Raw genomic sequence first — 6,543 nt, forward strand, 5'->3', positions numbered from 1 at the left:
AGCTGTTGAAATAAAACGTTGAACTACCTCTGAAGTCTTGAACCAGTTTGTTATAATTATATACACATATATATATATATATATATATATATATATATATATATATATATATATATATATATATCAGGGGCGTAGCCAGGAGTTTTCAAAGAGGGGGTCGCAGAGGCTACTCACCACTTACACCGCTGCTCTCCCGCGTGTATCAGCGGGCTCAGTCGTATTATCGCGGCCTGAAGGCCCATATCAATGGCCTTTACGGCCAAGATATTGTCATCATAACGTTTTCGCCACCTGAATATTGTTGGTTGTTTGCTCTAAAGAGGACCGACCAAGGGGGGGGGGGGAGGAGGGTCACGGACACCCCAGGACCCCCCTTGCCGTTCGTGGTAGTTTTTATATATTAAAGATGCCTTTCGTTTATGTCCATCAACGCATGTATGTAAGTGTCCGCGTGTATAGCCCACATAACCCGCATCACACAGGTCACATTGAAAACGATAAACGACGCGTTGTTGGTTGACGATCTGTGGCTTGATTTCTCGTACTCTAAGATCTTGACCTACTGAAACCTTTTAGCATTCTGAAAAAGTGCAGTAACTAGTTCGATTGTTTGGGGAACGAAATGCTTTTCATCAGAGACCTAAAACCCACTCTGAACGTGCAAAGCGAGTCAATTCGCGCAAAAGTATTTGTATAATTAGCTCCTAACATATATATGCTAATTTAGTGGTATACCTTGCCGCAAACTTTGTAATTTTTATTTCTCCTCAACAGTGGCGTCATGATGACACCGAAACGTTGGTTTTTATCGTTGATTTTTGCTTGTCTTTGCATTTTTCTTACCGTACTGCTAATTCTTAAAAAAATATTGTACGACCAATCAGAAGCCTCATATGATGTTATATACAAGTGAGAAAAGCCGTCTTGAGTTTTCTCGCCTTTCAGGATGGCCATGCAAGGTAATTGAGAGTGAATGCTTGTAACGTTCCCTGTTTGCCCAGAATCATGGCTTCGAGGTTTGAAGACTTTGATTCAGTAAATAAACGATGTCCAACTAATTTCTAAATTTCTAAGCTTACGCACCAAACGCAAAAGTAGAAGAACTACCTCTGTTTGAGTCGTTGTCTTCCGTTAAAATATTCGGCTCCAATCCGAATTTAAAGGTTTTTTTACCACTCTCATCTTTAAAAAAGTGAATTACTTGGGGAAAATACTTTTTTCTAGTCGAACGACGTTTTGTCTCGGCCAAAAGATACATTGGATTCTTTTAAAAATTTCCAAGCAAACCCGTTATACACAAGCTTTTAATCCCCGACGACCGTTCTCTGCTCCAGAGACTAATGAGGATAAGTGCCCAAATTCACAATCTAAGTGTACGCGCTCTCTTTGCCAATTATTTGCATTGACTTCAAACTCGTTGTTACTTGCTGAAAATGTCAGTTACAGTTTTCTCCATACCTTTTCAATATTTGTCTCCTCGTAAGTGTTCCAAGGTTTACCTTCCGTAGAAAATTGTAGTTTGTAGCTGGTGGTCCATGCAGCGCCTGTCCGTAATCCTTGTGTGGCCACAGCACAAACAGAACGCACTTCACCCATATCAACTTGAAGATAGTATGTTCTATCAGATGTAGTCCTAGTACACCACGCACCGTGTCCCCTGCTTTCGTTCAGTCTGCTGTAGTGTGAATGATAATTACTATTATGGAAACTGTTTGCTGTCATTCTTATCTAGCATCTGGAATCGTTTCATTGTCTGCCACACCAAAAGGCTCACATTCTAAATATTAGTAAATGAAATAAACTGTAAGGTTTATATTTACCTGTATTTATTGTTTCTTCCCTACCTAGAAGAATATGAAATGACTAGTACAGACTTTGGGCGCGGGTTATGCCGAGATGATTGAAAAGGATAAGAATGCCTAACGTCGGTTACGAACAAGCAGCGTAAAATCCATCAGCTTTAGGTCGCTCATAACATTTGTTTGCGTCACCTAAACGTACTTCTAATAAGTAGTCTAACAACTTTTCTTTAAAAAGCCATGTATCACAATGCTGAGCACCGTTTTATGCGAATTTTAGTCAGTTTTAGTATTAGTTCAACACGCTCCGTCTTCCCATGTTTCATTCAGTCGGCCAAAGTATGCATAATATATTTTATCGAAAATGCTGATTGCTCTCATCCTGGCATCTGTTTTTCTTTCTTTTTTTTTTTTTCTATTTCAGTTTTTTAAACAGGCTCGCATCCTGAATGAAATTAAATGGCACAGGCATTTATTAAGTAACCAGACTTTACAGTTTCATTTCTTGCCCACAGTTTGTGGAACGTAAAAGTGTAAAAACTTTCTGTCGTAACAAAGTATTGAACTATAATGTCCTTCGCTCAGAAGAATCGTCCTTCTTAGCTGCCAATCAGAGCAAAACCAATAAGAGCAAAGTCAACTGACTATCTAGATATGGGGCAAGAGGTATCTGAAAACAATAAGCGGTATCTGAGAAGAATTTCTAATGAAAGTGGCGAGAGTCCAATTAATGATGCATGTATTTGGCAGTCCACTTGCAAGGCTTACCTCATCTCTCGAATAAAATGAGGCTTTTCCTTAGATTTCGCGCCGACACCCATAATGGGGAAACGAACGCCATTAGCAAAAGTAACAAAAATGGCGATAGGTCATAAACGATAATGAAACTGTCAGTCGGTTAAACAAAAAACCAAAACAAAACATGGATTGCTAACGAATGCGGAAAGAAGTGATACAAACAACATCCTACCTTTGACAGTAATTCAATTTCAAAAAGAAGCCAGTCTCGGTGAAATTTTGTTACAGCGCCCCGCTTACCTCTCGATTCTGCCTTTTTTCCAGACTCTCTAATCTTCCATTCGCCAACATTGATGGGAGGGACTGGGGATTTTAAAAAATTGTGACGAGGATTAAGCATTATAAATCTTATTAATGTTCTTAGAGTTATGGAAATACACGAAATTGTTAACGAATATAGACATGGAAACATAGAGCAGACTTACTCCTTTTGACAATAGATAATTTAATTGTACTCACAGCCTTGGTGATCACTTGATTTGACGCTGCTGTACATACATATCTCACCGCGTCCTCTTCCTTGGAGTTGCAAATTTTCGGTGTTCCATCTTCGCTGACCTGCGATCGTCCAACTGGCAACTGAACCCCGGTGGCCCCATGATTCCTTGTGTTCCGCTTCTTCCTGGTGGTCCCATGATTCCCTGAGATCGTTTTCTCCCTTTTCTTCCTTTGTCACCTTTTGGTCCTGCGCTCCCCGGAGGTCCCGGCCGGCCACGGGGAAAGACATTCAAACCAGCTTTGTTGTGGCAAATCTTCCAAGTGGATGAAACAATTGTCTTCTATCATTTTTCTAACCCCAGCCGAGTTATTGAAAGCGGATTAGAGGGATTTGAAATACTACGTTTCTGTCGATGGACTTCAGGCTTGGCGGAGGTGGTTTGAACGAATGAAACTGTATCAGGAAACGAAAACTGGTAACATCACAACGCCCTTCATTGTCATCTTAAAGAACAAGAAAACGATCTATGATCAATTACAAGCGCAAGAAGCAGAAGACAATTTGATCAGAGCGAGGACAGAAAATCCCTTTCAGTCATCAAAAGCAACAACAACAACAACAACAAATTTGATTTAAGCTTAATACGGAATATTACAATGCCTGGGCCCGAAAGTAGCAAGGGCTATTCAAAGCGGGCACAAGAGAGGAAAATAAAAAAAAAAAAAAAAGAAAAGAATTCTATAGAAAATGGATATTTATATGTGTAATTATAATATATTGAAGAACAATCCTAAAAGAAATCTAGTTTGCCATGTGGCTTATAGACAGAATGAAACAGGAGGGCACACTGTAGTATATACTGGAAGTACACACAGTTATGATTTTGAGAAAAACGACGTAAAAGAGATTAGATTTAACCCCTTGTCAAATAAGTCATGTTAACCTCTTGATTTGATTTCTCTACAAATATAATCATTTCGAGTGTTAAGCCTAACGAGAAGGTAAATCGTATTCTGAAGCTTTATGTTCACAAGGAGACTTGAAAGAGAACTTTGATTTCTCGTTGACAGAGCAATGGGCAACACATCAAATCTGTTATTTCAATACCGCCATTTACAAATAGTGTACTGCTAGTCTTGAGAGCCTCTGTTTTTTAATCTGTGGCAAGTGTCCAACATATTTCGTAATGAAAATGAGAGACTAGATATTATGTAAAACCTATCCTTTGCATGATATTTCTACGTTCATATATTTTGAACTGCGGTATTAGATACATATGATACACGATCCTCGCAGTAGATAGCGCTATTTAAGCAATAGCGAAAATCAGACCTGAAAAAAATCAGGCCTGTACGGGATTCGAACCACTGACCTCTGCGATACTAGTGCAGCTTGTTAGTTTACTAATGCGGCCTGTTAGCTCAATTGGTAGAGTGCTGCACTAGTATCGCAGAGGTCAGTGGTTCGAATCCCGTACAGGCCTAATTTTTTTCAGGTCTGATTTTCGCTATTGCTTAAATAGCGCTATCTACTGCGAGGATCGTGTATCATATGTATTTCTACGTTGTGAGATATAGGGAAGTGTCGATAACTCAGTGGAAGGAAGATAAATCTACCGATCGACATTGCCCATCCTAGCAGTATGCAGGACTCGTGTCGAATATAAACCTCGTAATGGGCCTTGCCCCGCCATAGAGTCTCTGTCGCTCAGTGATAGAGTACTGGAGCGCGGAATCCAAAGTTCTGAGGTTCTATTCCTCATGGGAACTCAGAATTATTTCTTTGTCTCACGCTCGTGACAAGACGAAAAAACCATCTTTCTCAATTTAGCTAGATCAAATTATTACATCGCGTTAGAGCGGAAGTCGGAGAACAGGACTATTAGCTCTCGAGTAATTTTGATTAGAAACTTAATCGTTTAAAAGTTCAAAGTAATTCGCAACCTATGAATAGCAACACTGAAACAGCCAACCATGTGTGCAATTTAAAGACAGTTGGACATTATCTTGTTCCGTCGGAGGAAAATCTGTCCTCAATTGCATTATTTGACCTTGAGGCATGAATCCTCCACTGCCTTCAACCTTCGTTCATAATCATCGAGCTTGGTCTCAATTCCAATGAATCCAGCGGAGTAACTGAAGAAGCAAACAGAAAACACTCAGAGCTGTGCCGGGACTTATTGGAAAAGAACGGTCTTTGAGAGACATCACGAAAGCTGAATGATCGAACTTTCTCGAAAGCAGCTTTCACAAAACGTTGCTGAACTTTTCACTGCCTAAATTTAATAGTACCTTTAGGTCAGTAGGCCAGACCCTTATTTGATAGCTAGAAAGACGTCATGAATTAGAGACGCTACCTTTGTTTACTTGTACGATCTGTTTTGTGAAATTACTTGATTTGATTCAAGGCGGATTGATCAATTTAATAGTTAGATAGACTGTATGGTTAAGATTCTTAGCCGAATTGTCTTACGGAACACTTTGCTTACGCATCGTACATAACCTCCCTTATTCCGTGAAGCTTTCCTCACAGCTTTTTGATCCCCGTGATATCAACCTACCTAGGTCGGGAACGTTGTGCGAGTAACGTAATTTTATCAGAAACACAACACACTTTGTGGCCTGAATCGGGCTTAAACCAAGAGTTATACACCGAGAGGGAATAAGCTTTGTGCAATCGCCTTCTAATCACTTCGTCCCCAGTCGCCAAATCTGTCAAAACCATTTTGTAATCTTGGATTTGTAGTCATTGAAGCCGAGAATTAGTTGTCAGAGGAATGTGATAAAGTCACTGCGGACTACAGAAGATTTTTAACACATACCTTTTGAATCTAGTTAAATCTTTTACAACCCGTAGAAAGAAGGAAAATGGAGTGAGTTTTTTGTTTTCTTAGCAAAGTAACTTGATGCGCAATAAACGCGTTATATCTGGATGGAAACGAGCCCAGGCCCTTTTCTGCTAATTATCGGAGAAATGGTAAACGTACCATAACAGGAGTTGATTGGTACCCATCGCTATTAATGTGGCATAGCGAGCTGCCATTGATGTGTTTTAGCGCGCTCTTGTTGGTACATTATCGTTTGAATTAGTTGATACTGTTTTCCTACAGATATAATTTGTTATCGGCTGGCTACTCCGCTGTTTGGTTTCAGGCATCTGCACTTCAGGAATCTCAATTCCACTGTACCTACTGCATTGATATTATTTGAATAACCCACTAACTTACTGGAAAAGAAAACTGACTCTGATAGCAGCCAACCACAAATGTCAAATGAGAAGTGACAGTGAACAAACGCACCTTTCAGCACGGATCTGCAATACCCTTTCTCAGTTTACCTTAAATGTTTATTTTGTTTTACTGTTTTATTACGCCCCTGCAGAGAAAGGGGGATAGTTAGGGTCGTAGGGGTGCAAGGGGAGCACACCCGTTTACCCCTTAAGATGACCTGCGACTTTCCTTTATAACTAATATTGTTAGACGAGGTTAAAGAATGTATGCTGAACGCA

The sequence above is a fragment of the Stylophora pistillata genome, chromosome 8, assembly GCF_964205215.1.
Source record: "Stylophora pistillata chromosome 8, jaStyPist1.2, whole genome shotgun sequence".
Taxonomy (NCBI): domain Eukaryota; kingdom Metazoa; phylum Cnidaria; class Anthozoa; order Scleractinia; family Pocilloporidae; genus Stylophora; species Stylophora pistillata.